This window comes from Balaenoptera acutorostrata, chromosome 8 (assembly GCF_949987535.1).
Source record: "Balaenoptera acutorostrata chromosome 8, mBalAcu1.1, whole genome shotgun sequence".
In the NCBI taxonomy this organism is placed as follows: Eukaryota; Metazoa; Chordata; class Mammalia; order Artiodactyla; family Balaenopteridae; genus Balaenoptera; species Balaenoptera acutorostrata.
In genome coordinates, this window is record NC_080071.1 from 15,047,806 (window position 1) to 15,075,741 (window position 27,936).

The following is a 27,936-nucleotide window of genomic DNA, read 5'->3' on the forward strand; positions in this document are numbered from 1 at the left end:
CTGACCTTGAGATTTCTGAGGAGTCCTGCCCAATTGTTTTGCAGATATCCCTTAATTTTGGTTTGTGTGATATTTCCCCATGATTAGATTTATGTTATGTGTTTTGGACCAAGTGCTACAGAAGTGCTGTGGTGTCCTTCTTGGTGCATCATATCAGAGGCATATGATGATTTGCCCCATTACTGGTGATTTTAACTTTTTTCAAAATTGAGATATATTTGACATATAACATTATATTAGTTTCAGTTATACAGCATATTGATTTGATATATGTGTATATTGAAGCGGTCACCACAACAAGTCTAGTTAACATCCATCACCACATATATTTGTATATATATTTTTTGCTGCGTCATGCAGCTTGTGGGATCTCAGTTCCCCCACCAGGGATTGAACCCGGGCCATGGCAGTGAAAGCCCAGAATCCTAACCACTAGGCCACTGGGGAACTCCCTATAATTTTTTTCTTGTGATGAGAACTTTTAACATCTACTCTTTTAGCAATTTTCAAATATACAATACAGTATTATTAACTGTAGTCACCATGCTGTACATTACATCCCCAGGACTTATATGTACCTTTTCACCCCTTTTACCCATTTCACCTATCCCCAGATTCTGCCTTGATAATTTTAACTTTAATTACTTGATTCAGGTGGTGTCTGCCAGGTTTCTCCACTGTAAAGTTATTTATATTTACTAAATTACTAACTTATGGGGAGATACTATGAGACTATGTAAGCAAAAAGTTTATTACAGTTTTGTTCTCTAATTTTAGCATTCATTGATGACTCTTGCCTGAAACAATTATTACTGCAGTGTTTGCCAAATGGAGATTTTCTGTTTTCAACATTCCTTCAACATTTATTAGTTGCAATTCTGCTAATGGTTCAGGAGAACTCTCTTTTCTTCCTTATTTGTTTATTTGTATTAGTATGCACTCAAATTCTTATTTTATTCAATGGGCTATAATTCATTGCTAAGGTTATTTATTTTGTTGCTCAAATTGTCACAGTTCGGCCATTTGGAACCCCTTAACATTGGTCCTTGTGTCCCTTCAACATGCTCTCATTCATTTTTGGAGCACTTCCTTAATTTTTGGTATTACAAGATATCCCAGGTTCATCTTATACTTTCCTTGCCCAGGAATTGGCCATTGATAAGGAAGCTTGGTTCCTTTTAGTGGAGAATGGTATTTAGAAGATAACATCTGAGCATTAAGTTTGTTCTTTGCCGTGAGGTATTACTGTTCCCAGGCCTCTCTATGAACAGAGCTAGGCTATATATATGTGTGTACACACACACACACACGCACGCACACACTTGTTTTCCTCTATATTTATTTCTGTATGTATCTATATAAGTTGAAAACCATGAATTCACAACAATACCTCCAATTCCAATCCAAACACCATAGGGTTCACTATTTTTCTCCTTTGCTTTAACTCCCTTCTCTGACAGTGAGAAACCTGGTCCCAATTACTTGTAGTATATTACTTCTTTGATCAATTCCTCTGAACGTAACCAATCTCCCATGAGTTATCACCACCCGTCCTTGCATGGATGCCAACCTCACTGCATTTGGGCTGTGACATGCTGTCAGTGTTGTTCTGTGAACAGGATGCCTTCCTCGTCCTGCCTAGACTCTGACACTGTGTGCCTGGCCAGCTCCCCAACTCTTCACCCCTTTCCTGAGCCCACATCTGCATGGAGTGGAGTAAATACCTAAACATAACCAGGGTTCAGTTTAGCAGGGAGGACCAGGAAAGTGGATTTTGGATAGGCAACCAACACTGCCTGCTACAGTGCCCATTCCCATCTTGGTATTAGTAACCCAATTTTACTTTGGGGAACCGTGCACCTTCTCAAACTATCCTTGTGATCTGAGTGGGGCAGTACCCATCCTTGGCTCTAGTGAGAGCAGGTTAACCACATTGCAAGCCCTTGACCAATGTGGTTGGTTCAAGACTGGGCACATGACCTAAGTCAGGACAAAGAGAGCCTTGCCTAAAATTGCTGAAAGGATTATATAGAAATAGAATCTCGTTCTACTGATGTTGCCAAGCCTTGGATTGCTGATAGTCATCTTTCTGCCACATCTGAAAATGAAGCCAACATAAAGAAAAGCAGATCTATGACTTGCAGAGATAGAAAGATTCCATACATCATTTTTTTTTCACACACACACACTGTATTTTATTTTTACAAGAGATAAATAGACTGACACCAAGCATTGTACATGGATGACCACAACAAAAGCAACAATGATTGCAATTACCAAACATGAAACACACTCATACTATGTCATAATATTGACATTCAGTCCAGTAATCCTCCACTGTAACAGCTCCTTTACTTTGCAGTGAAAATTGATTTGTATATTCTGTGCCTCTGAGTCCTTGTGGGACTTTTTTTTTTTTTTAATTAAGACAGAAAGTCACAAAAATTATACTCATCCTCATCAGTTCACTCAGTCCCATGTAATTAAATTTTTTTTTTCATCTTGATCTTTTGTTAGCACTTTTATGAGTTCATCAGTTTTTCATTAGAGTTCTGAAAATGCTTATTCATTCAGTTCAGCAGTACAGTCAGTTACCAGAAACCTGTACTTGTCAGAGTCTTTTCCATGAATTTCTTGAAGATGAAACCCTTTTATAGGAACATATTTGCAAAAGCATCAGAGTACACCCAGAACTGTCTGTAAATGACAAAAGACTTAAAAATGACCACAGTTAAAGATTTGATGAAAGTTCATAATAATGCAGTTGGCAAGAAAATTAGTTATTTCTGAGATATACATTTTAAAGTAATAACTAGGATTATTACTTATAACATTACACCAGAACATATAAGATTTTTAGAAATTTCATGTAATGTCTGAAACATTTATATTAACATATTTCCATACAAATACAAATATAAGATTTTTAGAAATTTCATGTAATGTCTGAAACATTTAACATATTTCCATACAAATAACCCAATGAAAGTTTAGTATTAGTTGTTTTGTTTGTTTGTTTTTTTATACTGCAGGTTCTTATTAGGCATCCATTTTATACACATCAGTGTATACATGTCAATCCCAATCGCCCAATTCAGCACACCACCATCCCCACCCCACCGCAGTTTTCCCCCCTTGGTGTCCATATGTCCGTTCTCTACATCTGTGTCTCAACTTCTGCCCTGCAAACCGGCTCATCTGTACCATTTTTCTAGGTTCCACGTACATGCATTAATATACAATATTTGTTTTTCTCTTTCTGACTTACTTCACTCTGTATGACAGTCTCTAGATCATCCACGTCTCAACAAATGACTCAATTTCGTTCCTTTTTATGGCTGAGTAATATTCCATTGTATATATGTACCACATCTTCTTTATCCATTCGTCTGTTGATGGGCATTTAGGTTGCTTCCATGACCTGGCTATTGTAAATAGTGCTGCAATGAACATTCGGGTGCATGTGTCTTTTTGAATTACGGTTTTCTCTGGGTATATGCCCAGTAGTGGGATTGCTGGGTCATATGGTAATTCTATTTTTAGTTTTTTAAGGAACCTCCATATTGTTCTCCATAGTGGCTGTATCAATTTACATTCCCACCAACAGTGCAAGAGGGTTCCCTTTTCTCCACACCCTCTCCAGCATTTGTTGTTTGTAGATTTTCTGATGATGCCCATTCTAACAGGAGTGAGGTGATACCTCATTGTAGTTTTGATTTGCATTCTCTAATAATTAGTGATGTTGAGCATCTTTTCATGTGCTTCGTGGCCGTCTGTATGTCTTCTTTGGAGAAATGTCTATTTAGGTCTTCAGCCCATTTTTGGATTGGGGTGTTTGTTTCTTTAATATTGAGCTGAATGAGCTGTTTATATATTTTGGAGATTAATCCTTTGTCTGTTGATTCATTTGCAAATATTTTCTCCCATTCTGAGGGTTGTCTTTTCGTCTTGTTTATGGTTTCCTTTGCTGTGCAAAAGCTTTGAAGTTTCATTAGGTCCCATTTGTTTATTTTTGTTTTTATTTCCATTACTCTAGGAGGTGGATCAAAAAAGATCTTGCTGTGATTTATGTCAAAGAGTGTTCTGCCTATGTTTTCCTCTAAGGGTTTTATAGTGTGCAGTCTTATATTTAGGTCTCTAATCCATTTTGAGTTTATTTTTGTGTATGGTGTTAGGGAGTATTCTAATTTCATTCTTTTACATGTAGCTGTCCAGTTTTCCCAGCACCACTTATTGAAGAGACTGTCTTTTCTCCATTGTATATCTTTGCCTCCTTTGTCATAGATTAGTTGACCATAGGTGCGTGGGTTAATCTCTGGGCTTTCTATCTTGTTCCATTGATCTATGTTTCTGTTTTTGTGCCAGTACCATATTGTCTTGATTACTGTAGCTTTGTAGTATAGTCTGAAGTCAGGGAGTCTGATTCCTTCAGCTCCATTTTTTTCCCTCAAGACTGCTTTGGCTATTCGGGGTCTTTTGTGTCTCCATACAGATTTTAAGATGATTTGTTCTAGCTCCGTAAAAAATGCCATTGGTAATTTGTTAGGGATTGCATTGAATCTAGATTGCTTTGGGTAGTATAGTCATTTTCACAATGCTGATTCTTCCTATCCAGGAACATGGTATATCTCTCCATCTGTTGGTATCTTTAATTTCTTTCATCAGTGTCTTATAGTTTTCTGCATACAGGTCTTTTGTCTCCCTAGGTAGGTTTATTCCTAGGTATTTTATTCTTTTTGTTGCAATGGTAAATGGGAGTGTTTCCATAATTTCTCTTTCAGATTTTTCATCATTAGTGTATAGGAATGCAAGAGATTTCTGTGCATTAATTTTGTATCCTGCAACTTTACCATATTCATTAATTAGCTCTAGCAGTTTTCTGGTGGCAGTATTAGGATTCTCTATGTATAGTATCATGTCATCCACAAACAGTGACAGTTTTACTTCTTCTTTTCCAATTTGTATTCCTTTTATTTCTTTTTCTTCTCTGATTGCCGTGGCTAGGACTTCCAGAACTATGTTGAATAATAGTGGTGAGAGTGGACATCCTTGTCTCGTTCCTGATCTTAGAGGAAATGCTTTCAGTTTTTCACCATTGAGAATGATGTTTGCTGTGGGTTTGTCCTATATGGCCTTTATTATGTTGAGGTAGGTTCCCTCTATGCCCACTTTCTGGACAGTTTTTATCATAAATGGGTGTTGAATTTTGTCAAAAGCTTTTTCTGCATCTATTGAGATGATCATATGGTTTTTATTCTTCAATTTGTTAATATGGTGTATCACATTGATTGATTTGCGTATATTGAAGAATCCTTGCATCCCTGGGATAAATCCCACTTGATCGTGGTGTATGATCCTTTTAATGTGTTGTTGGATTCTGTTTGCTAGTATTTTGTTGAGGATTTTTGCATCTATATTCATCAGTGATATTGGTCTGTAATTTTCTTTTTTTGTAGTGTCTTTGTCTGGTTTTGGTATCAGGGTGATGGTGGCCTCATAGAATGAGTTTGGGAGAGTTCCTTCCTCTGCAATTTTTTGGAAGAGTTTGAGAAGGATGGGTGTTAGCTCTTCTCTAAATGTTTGATAGAATTCACCTGTGAAGCCATCTGGTCCTGGACTTTTGTTTGTTGGAAGATTTTTAATCACAGTTTCAATTTCATTACTTGTGATTGGTCTGTTCATATTTTCTGTTTCTTCCTGGTTCAGTCTTGGAAGGTTATACCTTTCTAAAAATTTGTCCATTTCTTCCAGGTTGTCCATTTTATTGGCATAAAATTGCTTGTCGTAGTCTCTTAGGATACTTTGTATTTCTGTGGTGTCTGTTGTAACTTCTCCTTTTTCATTTCTGATTTTATTGATTTGAGTCCTCTCCCTCTTTTTCTTGATGAGTCTGGCTAATGGCTTATCAATTTTGTTTATCTTCTCAAAGAACCAACTTTTAGTTTTATTGATCTTTGCTATTGTTTTCTTTGTTTCTATTTCATTTATTTCTGCTCTGATCTTTATGATTTCTTTCCTTCTGCTAACTTTGGGTTTTGTTTGTTCTTCTTTCTCTAGTTTCTTTAGGTGTAAGGTTCGATTGTTTACTTGAGATTTTTCTTGTTTCTTTAGGTAGGCTTGTATAGCTATAAACTTCCCTCTTAGAACTGCTTTTGCTGCATCCCCTAGGTTTTGGGTCATCGTGTTTTCATTTTCATTTGTCTCTAGGTATTTTTTTATTTCCTCTTTGATTTCTTCAGTGATCTCTTGGTTATTTAGTAACGTATTGTTTAGCCTCCATGTGTTTGTCTTTTTAACGTTTTTTTCCCTGTAATTCATTTCTAATCTCAGAGCATTGTGGTCAGAAAAGATGCTTGATATGATTTCAATTTTCTTAAATTTACTGAGGCTTGATTTGTGACCCAAGATGTGATCTATCCTGGAGAATGTTCCGTGCGCACTTGAGAAGAACGTGTAATCTGCTGTTTTTGGATGGAATGTCCTATATATATCAATTAAATCTATCTGGTCTATTGTGTCATATAAAGCTTCTGTTTCCTTATTTATTTTCATTTTGGATGATCTGTCCATTGGTGTAAGTGAGGTGTTCAAGTCCCCCACTATGATTGTGTTACTGTCGATTTCCTCTTTTATAGCTGTTAGCAGTTGCCTTATGTATTGAGGTGCTCCTATGTTGGGTGCATATATATTTATAATTGTTCTATCTTCTTCTTGGATTGATCCCTTGATCATTATGTAGTGTCCTTCCTTGTCTCTTGTAACATTCTTTATTTTAAAGTCTATTTTATCTGATATGAGTATAGCTACTCCAGCTTTCTTTTGATTTCCATATGCATGGAATATCTTTTTCCATCCCCTCACTTTCAGTCTGTATGTGTCCCTAGGTCTAAAGTGGGTCTCTTGTAGACAGCATATATATGGGTCTTGTTTTTGTATCCATTCAGCCAGTCTATGTCTTTTGGTTGGGGCATTTAATCCATTCACGTTTAAGGTAATTATCGATATGTATGTTCCTATGACCATTTTCTTAATTGTTTTGGGTTTGTTTTTGTAGGTCCTTTACTTCTCTTGTGTTTCCCACTTAGAGAAGTTCCTTTAGCATTTGTTGTAGAGCTGGTTTGGTGGTGCTGAATTCTCTTAGCTTTTGCTTGTCTGTAAAGCTTTTGATTTCTCCATCAAATCTAAATGAGATCCTTGCCGTGTACAGTAATCTTGGTTGTAGGTTCTTCCCTTTCATCACTTTACGTAAATCATGCCACTCCCTTCTGGCTTGTAGAGTTTCTGCTGAGAAGTCAGCTGTTAACCTTATGGGAGTTCCCTTGTATGTTATTTGTCGTTTTTCCCTTGCTGCTTTCAATAATTTTTCTTTGTCTTTAATTTTTGCCACTTTGATTACTATGTGTCTCAGCATGTTTCTCCTTGGGTTTATCCTGTATGGGACTCTCTGCGCTTCCTGGACTTGGGTGGCTATTTCCTTTCCCATGTCAGGGAAGTTTTCGACTATAATCTCTTCAAATGTTTTCTCTGGTTCTTCCTCTCTCTCTTCTCCTTCTGGGACCCCTCTAATGCAAATGTTGTTGCGTTTCATGTTGTCCCAGAGGTCTCTTAGGCTGTCTTCATTTCTTTTCATTCTTTTTTCTTTAGTCTGTTCAGCAGCAGTGAATTCCACCATTCTGTCTTCCAGGTCACTTATCCGTTCTGCCTCAGTTATTCTGCTATTGATTCCTTCTAGTGTAGTTTTCATTTCAGTTATTGTATTGGTCATCTCTGTTTGTTTGTTCTTTAATTCTTCTAGGTCTTTGTTAATCATTTCTTGCATCTTCTCAATCTTTGCCTCCATTCTTATTCCGAGGTCCTGGATCATCTTCACTATCATTATTCTGAATTCTTTTTCTGGAAGGTTGCCTATGTCCACTTCATTTAGTTGTTTTTCTGGGGTCATACATCATTGTTTAAGCATCTTGATCAAGCCATGCCTGAAGTTGGAGACTCCTAGGCTTATCTGTTATATGAGCCAATAAATTCTACTTTTTGCTTAAGCCTATTTGAGATGGGTTTCTGTCACTTGCAACCAAAAGTGTTCTCATTGATACAGCTGGACCTTAGATAGCTTTTATATACTCCCAATAGCTGAGGACGGCTTAAGAACCATAATTCTTAGCTTAATATAGTGGGATGAAACAAAGACAATAACTTTAGACTTTAAGTGAAAACTCAATGAAGAATTAAAGGGTCAACAATGGTTGAAAAAAAATTTCTATGGGCCCTAATATGTTTTTAAATTTTATGCCAGACTTACTTAACCAGTCTCTTTTCCACATGTGAAAAATTGACAACAGTACTAAGACTTTCAAATCACAGATCAGGCAAGGAATTATAAACACTCATTTTAAAGCAGCTTCAGTTCCTTAAGAGATGCAGCTAAGTTTGTTCTTTATCTTCTTTTCCTACACTGGACTTCTATTCATCCTCTAGCTGCAGCCAATAACAAGAACTGTTATTAGACTCTCAGACATATGGCACATATCACTTTAAAAAACAAACTCATACAAGGCGACTCAGAAGGCCACATCTGGGCATCTCAAGAGAGTGGTTCCAAAAGGAAGTCAGAGGCCTGAAATGAAGAAAATGGGTGTTTCAGTCCAAAAACAATGATTTGTTTTTCTATGTTTATTTTAGTCATCCGTTCGGCATTGGGACGGAGGTCACTCTCCCAGTCAGGCACTGCAGCATCTTGCCTGGGGTTTCCAGAGAAAAGCCAGACAAGGAGGAGCTGAGTCGGCAGGACTCAAGTAGCAACTGTGACAGAAGTAAGCCGCTTTTCCCACAGCTGTGCATCTCACACTGTCTCCATAAACCTAAAAGCTGGCATTGGGGAAGTTTTCTTTCTTTAAGATGACAGATTGCTCTTTTCCTTTGGCTCGCCTGTAATTCCTGCCCACCCCCAAACCCCATCTGCGTCAGTTCTGCCCTCAGCTTGAGGTGGTGGTGGTGTGACCCAGCCATGCGGTGGAACCGCTCAGTTACCACAAAACTGCCACTCAGTTCCTGGCGGAAAAGACTTCACAGCCATAATCCTGTAATCTTTTCTTCAAACAATTACTCCATTTCACTTGAAGGGGTTGAAACGAATGGCTTTTGTCATTTGGAATCTGCACACATCTGGATGAATTTTTAGTTAAAAAAAAAAATCAAACCATAAAAAAGGCAACAATATTCCCTTTTTTGAAGACAAATGTGATTTCATCATATCAAACACACGTTAGAAAACTCGGCTCATTCTTATTTTTCCATCCTGCTAAAGGTGACGAAGATAGCTGAGCTACTTAGTACTCTGCCTCATGCTAATCAGATAAGGAAAGAAGTACGGAGTCAGGGTATAGGTGGACTATTTGTGGCCGCACAGCATTTTAAAGATCCGACAAACTGAAAGCAAATAAATGTATAAAAGATTGCTGGTAATTTATTTTTAATTATAAGTCAGCTATATTTTTAATTGTAAATTTAGACCTTTTTAAAAAGATAGTCTGTCCAAACTTTTCTCTGGAGACCACAGACCAAAGCCCAAACCCAGGGAAACTCACGTCCCCACCTGGATAAAAGAGAAGCTTCATGACTGAACTTTTTACTTGAATTTCACACTTCTAGAGTGATATGTTTAAGGGAATAAGTGGGCTTTGTACCCCAGTGAGATCTTTGGAAGATAGAAAATGTCACTTGGTACCTTTTCTCTGTTAGTTCTTCTGTAATCATTCACCAGACCTAATGGACTTTCCTTCCTAAAGGATTGTCATATTGATTTGCTCCTCTCCATCCCCATTTGTTCAAGGCCCTATCATTTCTCAGCTGAATGACTGCGAAAGCGTCTTAACTTATTTCCTTGCTCCAATCTTCCACCCTGCCACAAGAATGCTCTTTCTATTCCATGTTCTAAAGTGTCCTTCCTTTGCTTAAAATTTATTTTTATTTTTATGTTTTACATACTTTTATTTAAGTAGAGTTGATTTACAATGTTGTGTTAGTTTCTGGTGTTCAGCAAATTGATTCAGTTATACATAGGCATACATTCTTTTTCACATTTTTTTCCGTTATGTTTTATCACAGGATATTGAGTATAGTTCCCTGTGCTATACAGTAGCACCTTGCTGTTTATCTATTTTATATATAGTAGTTTGTATCTGTTAATCCCGAACTCCTAATTCATCCCTCCCCACCTTTCCCCTTTGGTAACCATGAGTTTGTTTTCTATGTCTGTGAGCCTGTTTCTGTTTTGTAAATAAATTCCTTTGTATCATTTTTTTTATATTCCACATATAAGTGATATCATATGTTATTTGTATTTCTCTTTCTGACTTACTTCACTTAGTATGATAATCTCTAGGTCCATCCATGTTGCTGCAAGTGGCAATATTTCATTCTTTTTTATGACTAAGTTATTACTTAGTCATTATTTATCTGTAGTGTATATATACCATATCTTCTTTATCCACTCATCTGTTGATGGACACAGGTTGCTTCCATGTCTTGGCTATTGTAAGTAATTTCCTTTGCTTAAATTTGATTAATGGCTCCAGGTTGCCTCCGCTGCAGAACACATATGATCTTTTAAATCTGGTCTTGCTAATCTCTCTCACTATCCCCTACTTGATCCCCCAAGATACTGAATTACTCAGGAGCTCTCTTAATTCTCTCTGGTAAGCTTTTCTCTCACTTGAGCCTTTGCATTTGCAGCTTCCTCCACCAGGAACCCACTCTGCTGCTTTGTAGCTGGTTAAATAGCTGCTGCTGGAATTTAAAAACTTAACTCAGATGCAAATGGTTCTCAGACATCTTTCCTGGCTTCCCATCTGCTTCCAGGTAAGGAAACTTTTCTTATCTGCTCCTGTGTTTGCTGCTCTCATAGCACTTTGTATCTTCTTCACTTGTCTTGCTCACTACCTGGGGAAGGGTTGTTTCTTAATTCCTGTATCCCCATTACCTACCATGGTTCTTGGTTTATAGTTGGTGCTCAAAAATGTTGAATGAATGATGTGGAACATGAAGAATTGGTTTTAGTTATATAAAGTTTAATCATTTGTGTTTGGTTGTTTTTAACTGGCAATGGCAATCACCATCTAGGTCATCGTGTAAATCTATTTAGTTGGACATTTTTGGTTAAGTTTTTAGAAGCCTTGAATTGTATATTGAATCTCTGCCTCAGTCAACTCTAGCTGTACTAAATTATTCAACACAGAACACTGTAAGGCAAACACATAAATTCACCATAGGGAGCCAATAAAAGGTGTTAAAAACAGGAGGAAAAGTTACTGATAAAGTGTGACAAGGTTTTCAAACAGGGGCAATATTGTCCATTTAAATTGCAGAGACCTTATCCACACTCACTGCAAACAAAGGAATAAAATGTACAGATTTTGGGGGGAATATTTGGAAGATGGAAATAGTCCTAGTACTCCCTGTACCTGAGTCATTATCTTGCAACACTTATTATTAAAATTTATGCCCTACCAACTCTCCAATCCAAACTTCACATCCTAGTGAAGCTGATTTCCTTGCTATTTCCTAAATCTGTTATCTTTAGAGCAGGCTTCATGACCTTGCTCAGATATGCCCCCAGTTTGAAACATTCCATCTTCTATCCTTTGTCTAATCAACTTGAGTTCTTCTCTGTCCTTTATTCTCAGACTAAATCCTACCACCTTCAAAGAAACCTCCCCCCAACTATTCTGACCCATATGAGTTGTACCTTTTCTGATTTTCCACAGCACTCGTGTCTGCAGGACCCGTGGTGCCCCTCCCTTACCCTGACTCCAACAATCCTCATAGCCCTGGGATCTACAACCCATTGACACCTTTTCACTGTCCCCACATCCCTCATGTCTTCCCTCTATACCTGGTATAAGTGACCTCCATGATCAATCATTATCACTCCCTTGAATATATTTCAACTCTTACTATGATACTTGCTGAGCAAAACCCCAATCCAGGTATAGTTCTAACTCTCCGCCTGTTGGGTAACTGCACTCACATAACTGAGCATGGCTAGAAAACTGTCACCATGCTGACTGGTCTCATTTTGAATACATGAACACTAACTTTGAATGGGTTCTTAATGCTGCCTGGCAATCTTTTTATATTTCCCTATTCCACTTACTCTCCCATTCTCCTAGACCACTAGATCATACTATGATGTGATTATATATTGGTTTGTCCTCCAGTTATTTGAGGAAACTTGTGTTTGCAAGGCTGTATATAACTTGAGGGCAGGAGCCCATAGTCCGAGGCCCCTTTTACATCCTTAATAATTCTAAGCACATGAGCGGTGCCCTGTAAATGGGCCAAGGTCTTTGAATAGTTCCCCATCCCATCCTCAGGATATGGCAAGGAATTCTGAGAGGCTAAGTGTAGAAGACCCAAAACCATTTGAAAGTGCCCCTTACAGAGAATATTGACAGTGAGGGTGAAAGGAGAGAGAAAAATGAGGGTCCTTTGTATTCACTGGAGGCAGCCAATCAAGGAGGAGCAGCCGTAGAGTCAAACCGCCTGGGTTTGAATGCCAGCTCCACTACTAACCAGCCATGTGTCATGGGGCTATTATTAGTTAATCTTTGCATCTATTTCCTCTTTGGCAAATGAGACTAAAAGTAGTACCTAACACATAAAGTTTAGAAAGTTTCCAAGAGATATATATATCTCAAGCACTAACACATATAGCTAAATGTCCAATAAATATTAGCTATTATTTTCAGGAATCAGAGTGAGGCTGAACAGGTTTGCTTGAGCTTCTCCAGCATAAAAGGCAACATCAATCCTCTAATTCTGGTTACAATATCTCTGGAATATAATGCAGCATTAGGTTTTTGATCCTGAGACCCTAAACACTTGGTTAAGCTCTCCACTGCCAGCTTTCTCACTCTCACCCTATTCATGGGCCTTTCAGTTAAAGAGGCCACTGGTCCATATCTGAGCTGACTTAACTCCTCATGGTCAGACCTGGGTCTTTCAGTTGGCACCACTGGCAGCTGGCCCAGGTAATAATAAAATGTGTTGAAATGAATTAGATTCTGGAAAAGGATATAGGCAGTTGGCCCTACTCTGGCAGTGGTGAAAATTTATAGAATTACCTTCACTTTACACTATGGCTGTGTGTATTATAAACATAAATACAATGTCTGAGGAGCAGAGAGACTTATCCAATGGGCCATTTAAAACCCTGTGAAGGTGATATAGCTGGTAACCTGAGCCAAGAAGGACTTTGTTGTTTGGATTAAGCATAAGACAGTCATTTCTGTGCATTTGCTATATCCTCCTTCAGCACCTAGCAATCTCTTGTTGAGTTTTGTGCTGGGCACAAAGGAGGAGATAAGCCAAATGTAAGGTGTGATCCTGCCTTCAAAAAGTTTATACTCTGGCTGTGTAAGAGACCCTCAAGCACATGCACTCCAAGCTGGGGACACGGTGCATAGTCAGGTGTTAGGCTGTAGGATAGTAAGTACTCAGAGAAGAAAGCAGTCAGAAGAGTCAGGAGCCCAGGAAGCTGGCCTTGTTAGTTGATGGGTTCATTCACTTTCCTGTGTTCTCTGAGTCCTGCCAGAGCGCCCACGAGTGTGTGTGTGCCTAAGTGTGGCAGGCAGATTCCGGGCAGAGCCTCCTCCATGATACCGCTGTGCATCTGATTTGAAGCTTGGGTGCGAATGTCTGTAAAATTTAAGTGTTTGATCTAGATATCTAACCTTCTGGTAAACACTTGTAGGATAGCTTTCTGCTTTCCAAAAAAAGTAACACAGGACCTCAAGGGTCCATCAATATCACACGTATACAAAGTTCTTACCATTTTCCTCAACACCAGACACACATACAAAGGCTAGACTATCCCATTACGTGCCCCAGGGAAAACATATATTGATAATGTTGTCATACGTTTAAGGATAAACTCTAGCTCCGACTCTATAAGAAAATGTACAGAGAATTGTTGGGTAAGACGAGAGAAAGAAGTGAGGTGAGGCTGATGACCCAGGGACACACCCACCAATATATACATTTCCTTTTGCTGCTCTTCTCTGCTGTGGCCCTTAGAGTTGGCTTGAATGAACTGTGTTCTGATATGACAAAGTCCCCAAAATCCTGCCCATGAGGAAAGTGAGGGAGTAAGTCACACCTCGGGGGTAACCTCGTTTAGAAATCTCTTTCTTTAAATCATTCATTCTTTCTTCCATTCAGTTACTGACTCTGTAGCCTCTTTAATGTTTAAATGTTATATTTGTTTGGGCAGAGAGAGAAGGAAAGAGTGACATCAATAATTAAAAATGGACTGTAGGGAGAGGCAGTAATGAGACACATTGTCCTTATAACAGCATTCTTACAAAAACATTCCTGGGCTGTAGCTTCTGACTGAAGTCACTTATTTCAGGAGGTTGTTTTCCCTCCCTGTTAACTCTGCCAGGATCTGATGTAAACCAGTGCACACTAGATTTTATGAGATTTCTTAAAAAAGAACATAAAAACAAAAAACAAAAACCTTCCTCTGCTCAATCAAAGCTTTCCTAGACTTTAACATTGGATGAGGGAAAAGCCAATGATCTAATTAGCATCATTATATTTGGTCAAGAATCTGAGATCTACATCCAGTTTGAATTAATTTGGGGTGGTTAATAATTGTCATTTGACACTTATTTGTCAAAGTCAAGTCCCAGCAGTCACTAGTCCTAGCTGACATCAAATGCAGATAGTGATAATACTAGCTGATGTTTTGAGTTTTTATTGTATGCCAGTCACTTGCTGAGCAAAGAACTCTAATTTGCATTGCTGTTGATCAAAGTGAATGGCAGCTTTTCAACTACAGTTGAGTTGACTGGTTGTGCATCAACAAATCAGAGAGTTCATTAAAGTGGAGAATCACCCCAAAATGATGCATATATACCTTTAAACATTTTGTTTTAACTTACAACATAGAAATTATATTCATCTGCCAATCTTTTTTGATGTTTAGTCAACATCTTTTCTTTTAGTATAGGTCTGCTGAATGAAGTTCTGGGCGGGGGTTGTTTGCTTTTTGTTTTGTTTGTTTCCCTTTTATAAACAACACCCATAATTAATGGACTACAATTTCCACATTTAGTTTTTTTAAAGAGCAGCAGGAACTTCAATACACTTTGGAAACATCTCACATGCAGAATCTTCCTAGATTGTTAGGGTTGTTCCTTCAATCTTTTACAGTCATTGAATATAAAGGTATTCATGAAGATATTTTTTTTGATTGTTATCATGACAGGGACAGCATGTGGCTAAGACTTCCCCTCACTGCTTCCAAGTAGACCAGGGGTTGACTCTGCTTTCAGTTTTAGTGTTGCCAAATTCAATAGTGTTCTGGCCCACAAACTAGTTGAGCAGGAAAGAATCTCCAAAAACAATCCAAGAGTCATCACATGTCAAACATCCTTGTGTTTAATTCCAAAGGACATCTGGATGTATGAATCAGGACTGTTTCCCCCAAAAGTTCTTCATTCAACCCACATGGATTTAAGTATCTTCTACGTGACAAGCACTTTAAGGAACCCACAAGATTTGTAAAATGCTTCTTAAGTGAAGTTATGGAATTTCAAATTTTAGACATCAGAAACAAACCGTTAATGATACTTGGTTGCAGACTATGCGTAAGTAACCAAGTTCCCAAGTTATTGCTTTAGGCACAATCTAAATTTGTCCCACAGTCATCTTGGTTCAGTGTTTTATAAACATAATCCTTAGGCTTTTCATTATTTTCTAAAACTAGCTTCAGCACCTGGGCTGTTCATTAAGCCAGAAATGACTTTCTAACACGCCCTCTGAAGAGCAGTATTGGGCATTAGGTCTACAAAACAACCTTGAATTGTTTCCTAAACAATTACTGAAAGTTGTGCTTTTTATTTTCTTTGGGTCTTACAGGCTAGACCAGTGATGCCCCAAAACATTCTGCATTGATGGAAATGTTTATTCTGAGCTGCCTATCCAATAGCCACTAGCTACTACTAAGCACTTGAAATGTAGCTAGAGTGACTAAGGAACTAAAGTTTAATTTTTATTTAAATTTAATCATTTTTATTTAAAATTGAAATAGCCACATATGACTAGCAACTACCATATTGGACAACACAGCCCAGGGTGTTAGTAATTACCCCTCTCAGGAGTACCCAGCCATCCTACCAACAACACAGCTTAATGCTGAGTACATATTTTGTTCAGAGGATGCTGAGCTTTTGTGTTAACTATTTTGCTGAAGTTTCTTAGGAACTTGGTGAGAGTAATAAGAACTTCTGTGTAGTTAATTTGATTGGATGTCACAGCATTTATTGGCCACATCCTACGTACCAGACTCCGGGCTAGTAAAATGGTCTTTGTTTTGTGGAAGTCCACAGACTAGCTTGAGAGAAACAAACAGGCAGGTAATGTCAGTTCAATGTGGAGAAGTAGTACAGGGAACACAGGGGAAGAGCACTTCACCAAGGGCTTCTGGTCAATCCTGAACTGAGTCTGTTTTTAAAAATTAATTAATTCATTAATTAATTTTTGGCTGTGTTGGGTCTTCATTGCTGCGCGTGGACTTTCTCTAGTTGTGGCGAGCGGGGGCTACTCTTCGTTGCGGTGTACGGGCTTCTCATCTGGTGGCTTCTCTTGTTGCGGAGCACGGGCTCTACTCGTGCAGGCTTCAGTAGTTGTGGCTTCTGGGCTCTAGAGCACAAGCTCAGTAGTCGTGGCGCATGGGCTTAGATGCTCCACAGCATGTGGAATTTCTCCGGACCAGGGCTCGAACCTGTGTCCCCTACATTGGCAGGCAGATTCCTAACCACTGCACCCCAGGGAAGTCCCCTGAACTGAGTCGTGAAGGCTTGGTATGAGCAGGTCAGGCAAAAGGGGTAAAGGGTGAAGATGGAAGAAGAAGGATATTTAAGGCAAATGTTACAGCATGGACAAAGCCAAAGGACTGAGAACTACACACTTTGTTGCTTGAAGGAAAAGTACAAGGCAAAGAATGCAGGAGATGAGGCTGGAAATGTAAGTGGGTGCCCAGATCAAAGGGGCTGATTCATTCAACAGATATTCATTGAGGACCTACTATGTATCAGACTCTATTTGAAGCTAAGTTCTGGGAACATAGAGATGAACACATGATTTGTCCTCATAGTTTTACTATCCATTGAGGAATAAAGACACATAAACAGGCAACTTTATGAAATTGTGACAAAATAACTGCGATAGAATAAGAACAAGACGCTTTGTGAACACATAAAAGGGTACATATTCAACATTGGTGTTGGGAAAACCTTCCTCAAACATTCCTAGCAGTTTAAAAAGGGTCAAAATCAAAAGGCAGAAGTTGTAACTTTCATTTGAAAGAGAATTGGACAGCTGTTCTCAATGGCGAGATTGTGCAGTACAGAACAGATGGGTACACCCCAAACAGCACTTCATGTAATTTTCACTCAGATATATGATGTATAAAAATTGTACTGCCTGTTGTTCGCAGAGACATTTGGGAAACTGAAGCATTACAACTTGATGATTGATTGGATGTGGGGTGAGAATTTGAAAGACGTGTTAAGAACAATGTCTTGATGGCAGTACACATGCAAAAGCTGTAGGATTTAAAACAGTTTACTGCAAGCTACACGCCACCGTATATATTTATTGTTTGTCTTTCTAATTTTACTGCTTTTCTGAAACTGCACAGAAAGCACTTACAATTCCAGCTTCTGTCCCTGAAATTCAGTTGGATCTGCATTAACTTGGAATATTGATAGGCATATTTGGTTTGCAACGTACAGCTCCTATCTGGAACTTTAAGAGCAGAGCTGAAATGCGTTTAAATATGTGAGACATATGGAAATTGACATCTAAGCTTAAATTTAACTCTCATCTCATAGTGTTTTATGTAGCAATTGGTCTATACGGTGCTGAAGTTTTGCATGTTATTGAAGAGTCATTTTTAGGGACTTAGGATTTCTCAAATTTGTTGTCTTTAGTTGAGAAATAGGTTGCTGGTGGCTAGAACCCATATAATTGAGTTCACAGAGAAATAATTTGATGAAATTAATAAAGTTAATGTTCTCTAGGCAGTTGTATGCTGCCAATGTGCTAAATCTTTTTTTTTTAACATCTTTATTGAAGTATAATTGCTTTACAATAGTGTGTTAGTTTCTGCTTTAAAACAAAGTGAATCAGTTATACATATACATATGTTCCCATATCTCTTCCCTCTTGCATCTCCCTCCCTCCCACCCTCCCTATCCCACCCCTCTAGGTGGTCACAAAGCACAGAGCTGATCTCCCTGTGCTATGCGGCTGCTTCCCACTAGCTATCTATTTTACATTTGGTGGTGTATATATGTCCATGACACTCTCTCACCCTGTCACATCTCACCCCTCCCCCTCCCCGTATCCTCAAGTCCATTCTCTAGTAGGTCTGTGTCTTTATTCCCAGCTTGCCACTAGGTTCTTCATGACCTTTTTTTTTTTCCCTTAGATTCCATATATATGTGTTAGCATACTGTATTTGTTTTTCTCTTTCTGACTTACTTCACTCTGTATGACAGACTCTAGGTCCATCCACCTCATTACAAATACCTCCATTTCATTTCTTTTTATGGCTGAGTAATATTCCATTGTATATATGTGCCACATCTTCTTTATCCATTCATCTGTCGATGGACACTTTGGTTGCTTCCATGTCCTGGCTATTGTAAATAGAGCTGCAATGAACATTTTGGTACATGACTCTTTTTGAATGATGGTTCTCAGGGTATATGCCCAGTAGTGGGATTGCTGGGTCATATGGTAGTTCTATTTTTAGTTTTTTAAGGAACCTCCATACTGTTCTCCATAGTGGCTGTATCAATTTACATTCCCACCAACAGTGCAAGAGGGTTCCCTTTTCTCCACACCCTCTCCGGCATTTATTGTTTCTAGATTTTTTGATGATGGCCATTCTGACCGGTGTGAGATGATACCTCATTGTAGTTTTGATTTGCATTTCTCTAATGATTAAGGATGTTGAGCATTCTTTCATGTGTCTGTTGGCCATCTGTATATCTTCTTTGGAGAAATGTCTATTTAGGTCTTCTGCCCATTTTTGGATTGGGTTGTTTGTTTTTTTGTTATTGAGCTGCATGAGCTGCTTGTAAATCTTGGAGATTAATCCTTTGTCAGTTGCTTCATTTGCAAATATTTTCTCCCATTCTGAGGGTTGTCTTTTGGTCTTGTTTATGGTTTCCTTTGCTGTGCAAAAGCTTTTAAGTTTCATTAGGTCCCATTTGTTTATTTGTGTTTTTATTTCCATTTCTCTAGGAGCTGGGTCAAAAAGGATCTTGCTGCGATTTATGTCATAGAGTGTTCTGCCTATGTTTTCCTCTAAGAGTTTGATAGTGTCTGGCTTTACACTTAGGTCTTTAATCCATTTTGAGTTTATTTTTGTGTATGGTGTCAGGGAGTGTTCTAATTTCATACTTTTACATGTACCTGTCCAATTTTCCCAGCACCACTTATTGAAGAGACTGTCTTTTCTCCACTGTATATGCTTGCCTCCTTTATCAAAGATAAGGTGACCATATGTGTGTGGGTTTATCTCTGGGCTTTCTATCCTGTTCCATTGATCTATATTTCTGTTTTTGTGCCAGTACCAAACTGTCTTGATTACTGTAGCTTTGTAATATAGGTGCTAAATCTTTGTCCGTTAACTTATTAAATTATTGTTTTATGAAAAAAAAAATTGTACTGCCTGTTAACTCTTCTGGGATTTTGAATATTTCAATATTTCTGTGATAGACTCTGCAAGGAGAATGGGGTCTGGCAACTCACAGGCAATTGGGACTTTTGAAATAAGTTTCCTTTTAGGAATTGTCTCTATTTTCCTCTCAAAGTGCCCTGACTTATGATTAGAGTTAAACCACTAGGTGCTCTTTCATTTGCATGTTGCTTCAGCCAATATTCATTGAGGTTTCTTTTTGAATGTGAGCTCCTTGAGGGCAGAAACCATATGTTTCATCTCTTTCCCCCCAAGCATGGAATCTAGCATACAAAGGGTTTCAAATAATATTTTTTGAAAAAAATGAATGAATAAGTGAAAGAATGCTGGGCAGGTGATAGATGTTACAAACATGAGTTCAGTATGATGGTTTCTATTGGAAAGTTCATGGTCCAAGTAGAAAATCAGACACATCCTGTCTACCTAATAGAAGGTTGCATTTCCCAGAGTGTGTTCCATGGAACTCTGGTCTTGAGAGATGATCTAAGAAAAGATAAGTCCATGGTCAAATAAGTATGTGGAAAGTCATGTATAACATATCCCTTCTCTTATAGATTAACAATTCACTCTAGGATATTAAAACCCCTGAGAAGTCACCTATTTAGCCTATCATTTGCCAAACTAATTTGATCTGTTCTTTTTGCACAACTTCCATTAACATGCCACAGAGCTAATGTTCTGAAGAGTACATTTTGGGCATCTCAGAAAAGTGATAAACACTTTTCCACCATAGAGAGAAAAATTTATTATGATTATAATAAATAAGTATTATAATTATGAATGCAATGTATATTTAACATTTGAAATATTGATATAGTGTTATTCACCGTATTAACAAACCAAAAAAGGAAACAAAAAACATCATCTCAATATGTACAGAACAAGCATTTACAAGGACATCCACACTCAGGCACGGTAGAGTCAAACTGATGAAAACTAAAGAGACAACAAAAACCAAAACCTTGTGGTATCTGGCAGGGTATAGGAATACAAGAGAATTTTGATATTCTTCTAACCTAGGAGGAAAAATATAAAAGCATAATGCTTTGGGAACCTTTACATAATTTTCTTCCAAGCTTTTGCTATGGTTTCTAGGTATGTGATAGACATTGATCAGTGTTAATCGTAACAAGTAGAACTGTTCATCATAGGTGAGCATTTGTTTAGAAGTAGAAGACTGTCTAAATGAAGTGCACCGTGTGGCTTGCAGGATCTTAGTTCCCCAACCAGGGATCATACCCGGGTGAAAGCGCCAAGTCCTAACCACGGGACCGCCAGGGAATTCCCAAAGTGAAGCAAATTCTTAAAGTCTCTTTAATCATCTGTGCTTACCAGGGAAGCAATCAGACTATGGAACAGGGCTGAACCCATTGCATTACTTAACCCAGTGCATATGAAATAGCTTCTGAAACAGACCTACTTCCTGGTAGTACTAGTTGGCATCATATTTCAGGCCACATGAATTTCTACTACTGAAATATGAGCCAGAAAAGCAGGCTTTCAAAAATAAAGTGACACCACCATAAGTATACATGTGGGAGGCCATAATTACCAGGTGCTTAACATGTATTGTGTAGGTGGGAACTGCTTTAAAGAGAGCATTATAAATGCTGATTTTTTTCTTTATCCCACTTCTCATATCACTGACAACAGATAGTTTCATTCCATGGGGGAAAATTCTTGTTCTATAACATGTTCTGGCTTTATCAATATGAAGAAGTCAAAGGCTTTCCCTTCCTCTGGTCTTGGGCTGGGGTTCCTTCAGCTCTGCTTGATCATGAAAGTTTGTTTCCAAATTCTATCACTAATTCTGTGATTTTGCTGTGAGCAAAGGTGTCTTTTTTAGCCCTTGACAATGCTTTCAGGTTTTACTTCATTTATCTGTGAAACATGGACTGTGTCCTTGACCTCCAGTGCTTCATAGCTTGTGATGATAATAGTAATATGTACTTTACATAGCGCATTTATCCATGTGATATTTATTGTCTCCATACCCTTTAAAGTAGAGCTTTAATAATTTGTCCAAAGTAACACATTAAGTCAATGAAAGAGCCAAAATATGAACTAGGATTTCTTCATCTTCACTGTTTTGCTCTCATCGCAACTCTGATTTTGAAGACACTGCAAATAGGAATACGGGCCAAAAAAGGAGGCAGCTTAGTGGACTGAGGTTTTTCTAGTGACAAAGAAACATCCAGTGCGAGAGAAATACAAGGTCCTGCCTACTCTCCAGCTTCATCTCATGCATTCTCCCCAGTTGCTTTCTCTCCTCCAGTCTCACTGGTCTTCTTTCCACACCTGGAATAGATCAAGCTCTTTCCGCCTTCAGGACTTTCACATAAACTATTTGCTTAACTTGGACGCCTCCTTTACTCCCTCAGCCTTCCTCACCTGATCTTTCAGGTTTTGTTGACATGTCTCTAGTTCCCAATCTAAGTAAGACCCGTGTCTTATTTAGTTCAAGTTTCCCCCAAAGTAGAGCCTGAAACAAAGGCTTTTGTGTGAGTGAGGAGTGGGGAATGAAAGAGAAGAAGAGTGAGCCAACCAGGATGCATGATTGAGTTGACCACTGCTGTAGGCAACAAGTTGCTTGGTCACCCAGGACCTTCTGAGAATCTTATGAACTGCATCTCAGAACCTTTTGGCCATGTATCCATTGGCTCCTGTACAGCATTTGGTTGCAAGAGGTTTGGCTGGCAGCTCAGTGCTATGAGGTTTAAAGGTCTCTAAACAACACTCTTATTTTTAATATAGTGCAATCTTTTTTTTTTTTTTTTTTTTTTTTTTTTACATGGATGACCACAACAAAAGCAACAATGATTGCAATTACCAAACATGAAACACACTTATACTATGTCATAACATTGACATTCAGTCCAGTAATCCTCCACTGTAACAGCTCCTTTACTTTCCAGTGAAAATTGATTTGTATATTCTTTTCCTCTGAGTCCTTGTGGAATTTTTTTTTTTTTTTAATTCAGACAGAAAGTCACAAAAATTATACTCATCCTCATCAGTTCACTCAGTCCCATGTAATTAATTTCTTTTTTTTCATCTTGATCTTTTGTTAGCACTTTTATGAGTTCATCAGTTTTTCATTAGAGTTCTGAAAATGCTTATTCATTCAGTTCAGCAGTACAGTCAGTTACCAGAAACCTGTACTTGTCAGAGTCTTTTCCATGAATTTCTTGAAGATGAAACTCTTTTATAGGAACATATTTGCAAAATCATCAGAGTACACCCAGAACTGTCTGTAAATGACAAAAGACTTAAAAATGACCATGGTTAAAGATTTGATGAAAGTTCATAATAATGCAGTTGACAAGAAAATTAGTTATTTCTGAGATATACATTTTAAAGTAATAACTAGGATTATTACTTATAACATTATACCAGAACATATAAGATTTTTAGACGTTTCCTGTAATGTCTGAAACATTTATATTAACATATTTCCATACATATTTCCATACAAATACAAATATAAGATTTTTAGAAATTTCATGTAATGTCTGAAACATTTATATTAACATATTTCCATACATATTTCCATACAAATACAAATATAAGATTTTTAGAAATTTCATGTAATGTCTGAAACATTTATATTAACATATTTCCATACATATTTCCATACAAATACAAATATAAGATTTTTAGAAATTTCATGTAATGTCTGAAACATTTATATTAACATATTTCCATACATATTTCCATACAAATACAAATATAAGATTTTTAGAAATTTCATGTAATGTCTGAAACATTTATATTAACATATTTCCATACATATTTCCATACCAATACAAATATAAGATTTTTAGAAATTTCATGTAATGTCTGAAACATTTATATTAACATATTTCCATACATATTTCCATACAAATACAAATATAAGATTTTTAGAAATTTCATGTAATGTCTGAAACATTTATATTAACATATCTCCATACATATTTCCATACAAATACAAATATAAGATTTTTAGAAATTTCATGTAATGTCTGAAACATTTATATTAACATATCTCCATACATATTTCCATACAAATACAAATATAAGATTTTTAGAAATTTCATGTAATGTCTGAAACATTTATATTAACATATTTCCATACATATTTCCATACAAATACAAATATAAGATTTTTAGAAATTTCATGTACTGTCTGAAACATTTATATTAACATATTTCCATACATATTTCCATACAAATACAAATATAAGATTTTTAGAAATTTCATGTAATGTCTGAAACATTTATATTAACATATTTCCATACAGATAACCCAATGAAAGTTTAGTATTAGTTGTTTTGTTTGTTTTTTTATACTGCAGGTTCTTATTAGGCATCAGTTTTATACACATCAGTGTATACATGTCAATCCCAATCGCCCAATTCAGCACATCACCATCCCCACCTCATCGCAGTTTTCCCCCCTTGGTGTCCATATGTCCATTCTCTACATCTGTGTCTCAACTTCTGCCCTGCAAACTGGCTCATCTGTACCATTTTTCTACGTTCCACATACATGCATTAACCTACGATATTTGTTTTTCTCTTTCTGACTTACTTCACTCTGTATGACAGTCTCTAGATCCATCCACTTCTCAACAAATGACTCAATTTCGTTCCTTTTTATGGCTGAATAATATTCCATCGTATATATGTACCACAACTTCTTTATCCATTCGTCTGTTGATGGGCATTTAGGTTGCTTCCATGACCTGGCTATTGTAAATAGTGCTGCAATGAACATTCGGGTGCACGTGTCTTTTTGAATTACGGTTTTCTCTGGGTATATGCCCAGTAGTGGGATTGCTGGGTCATATGGTAATTCTATTTTTAGTTTTTTAAGGAACCTCCATATTGTTCTCCATAGTGGCTGTATCAATTTACATTCCCACCAACAGTGCAAGAGGGTTCCCTTTTCTCCACACCCTCTCCAGCATTTGTTGTTTGTAGATTTTCTGATGATGCCCATTCTAACAGGAGTGAGGTGATACCTCATTGTAGTTTTGATTTGCATTTCTCTAATAATTAGTGATGTTGAGCATCTTTTCATGTGCTTCGTGGCCGTCTGTATGTCTTCTTTGGAGAAATGTCTATTTAGGTCTTCTGCCCATTTTTGGATTGGGGTGTTTGTTTCTTTGATATTGAGCTGAATGAGCTGTTTATATATTTTGGAGATTAATCCTTTGTCCGTTGATTCATTTGCAAATATTTTCTCCCATTCTGAGGGTTGTCTTTTCGTCTTCTTTATGGTTTCCTTTGCTGTGCAAAAGCTTTGAAGTTTCATTAGGTCCCACTTGTTTATTTTTGTTTTTATTTCCATTACTCTAGGAGGTGGATCGAAAAAGATCTTGCTGTGATTTATGTCAAAGAGTGTTCTTCCTATGTTTTCCTCTAAGAGTTTTATAGTGTCCAGTCTTATATTTAGGTCTCTAATCCATTTTGAGTTTATTTTTGTGTATGGTGTTAGGGAGTATTCTAATTTCATTCTTTTACATGTGGCTGTCCAGTTTTCCCAGCACCACTTATTGAAGAGACTGTCTTTTCTCCATTGTATATCTTTGCCTCCTTTGTCATAGATTAGTTGACCATAGGTGCGTGGGTTAATCTCTGGGCTTTCTATCTTGTTCCATTGATCTATGTTTCTGTTTTTGTGCCAGTACCATATTGTCTTGATTACTGTAGCTTTGTAGTATAGTCTGAAGTCAGGGAGTCTGATTCCTCCAGCTCCATTTTTTTGCCTCAAGACTGCTTTGGCTATTCGGGGTCTTTTGTGTCTCCATACAAATTTTAAGATGATTTGTTCTAGCTCCGTAAAAAATGCCATTGGTAATTTGATAGGGATTGCATTGAATCTGTAGATTGCTTTGGGTAGTATACTCATTTTCACAATGTTGATTCTTCCAATCCAAGAACATGGTATATCTCTCCATCTGTTGGTATCATCTTTAATTTCTTTCATCAGTGTCTTATAGTTTTCTGCATACAGGTCTTTTGTCTCCCTAGGTAGGTTTATTCCTAGGTATTTTATTCTTTTTGTTGCAATGGTAAATGGGAGTGTTTCCATAATTTCTCTTTCAGATTTTTCATCATTAGTGTATAGGAATGCAAGAGATTTCTGTGCATTAATTTTGTAACCTGCAACTTTACCATATTCATTAATTAGCTCTAGCAGTTTTCTGGTGGCAGTTTTAGGATTCTCTATGTATAGTATCATGTCATCCGCAAACAGTGACAGTTTTACTTCTTCTTTTCCAATTTGTATTCCTTTTATTTCTTTTTCTTCTCTGATTGCCGTGGCTAGGACTTCCAGAACTATGTTGAATAATAGTGGTGAGAGTGGACATCCTTGTCTCGTTCCTGATCTTAGAGGAAATGCTTTCAGTTTTTCACCATTGAGAATGATGTTTGCTGTGGGTTTGTCATATATGGCCTTTATTATGTTGAGGTAGGTTCCCTCTATGCCCACTTTCTGGAGAGTTTTTATCAGAAATGGGTGTTGAATTTTGTCAAAAGCTTTTTCTGCATCTATTGAGATGATCATATGGTTTTTATTCTTCAATTTGTTAATATGGTGTATCACATTGATTGATTTGCGTATATTGAAGAATCCTTGCATCCCTGGGATAAATCCCACTTGATCGTGGTGTATGATCCTTTTAATGTGTTGTTGGATTCTGTTTGCTAGTATTTTGTTGAGGATTTTTGCATCTATATTCATCAGTGATATTGGTCTGTAATTTTCTTTTTTTGTAGTGTCTTTGTCTGGTTTTGGTATCAGGGTGATGGTGGCCTCATAGAATGAGTTTGGGAGAGTTCCTTCCTCTGCAATTTTTTGGAAGAGTTTGAGAAGGATGGGTGTTAGCTCTTCTCTAAATGTTTGATAGAATTCACCTGTGAAGCCATCTGGTCCTGGACTTTTGTTTGTTGGAAGATTTTTAATCACAGTTTCAATTTCATTACTTGTGATTGGTCTGTTCATATTTTCTGTTTCTTCCTGGTTCAGTCTTGGAAGGTTATACCTTTCTAAGAATTTGTCCATTTCTTCCAGGTTGTCCATTTTATTGGCATAAAGTTGCTTGTAGTAGTCTCTTAGGATGTTTTGTATTTCTGCGGTGTCTGTTGTAACTTCTCCTTTTTCATTTCTGATTTTATTGATTTGAGTCCTCTCCCTCTTTTTCTTGATGAGTCTGGCTAATGGCTTATCAATTTTGTTTATCTTCTCAAAGAACCAACTTTTAGTTTTATTGATCTTTGCTATTGTTTTCTTTGTTTCTATTTCATTTATTTCTGCTCTGATCTTTATGATTTCTTTCCTTCTGCTAACTTTGGGTTTTGTTTGTTCTTCTTTCTCTAGTTTCTTTAGGTGTAAAGTTAGATTGTTTACTTGAGATTTTTCTTGTTTCTTGAGGTAGGCTTGTATAGCTATAAACTTCCCTCTTAGAACCGCTTTTGCTGCATCCCATAGGTTTTGGGTCGTCGTGTTTTCATTGTCATTTGTCTCTAGGTATTTTTTTATTTCCTGTTTGATTTCTTCAGTGATCTCTTGGTTATTTAGTAACGTATTGTTTAGCCTCCATGTGTTTGTCTTTTTAACGTTTTTTTCCCTGTAATTCATTTCTAATCTCAGAGCATTGTGGTCAGAAAAGATGCTTGATATGATTTCAATTTTCTTAAATTTACTGAGGCTTGATTTGTGACCCAAGATGTGATCTATCCTGGAGAATGTTCCGTGTGCACTTGAGAAGAACGTGTAATCTGCCGTTTTTGGATGGAATGTCCTATATATATCAATTAAATCTATCTGGTCTATTGTGTCATTTAAAGCTTCTGTTTCCTTATTTATTTTCATTTTGGATGATCTGTCCATTGGTGTAAGTGAGGTGTTAAAGTCCCCCACTATTATTGTGTTACTGTCGATTTCCTCTTTTATAGCTGTTAGCAGTTGCCTTATGTATTGAGGTGCTCCTATGTTGGGTGCATATACATTTATAATTGTTATATCTTCTTCTTGGATTGATCCCTGGATCATTATGTAGTGTCCTTCCTTGTCTCTTGTAACATTCTTTATTTTAAAGTCTATTTTATCTGATATGAGTATAGCTACTCCAGCTTTCTTTTGATTTCCATTTGCATGGAATATCTTTTTC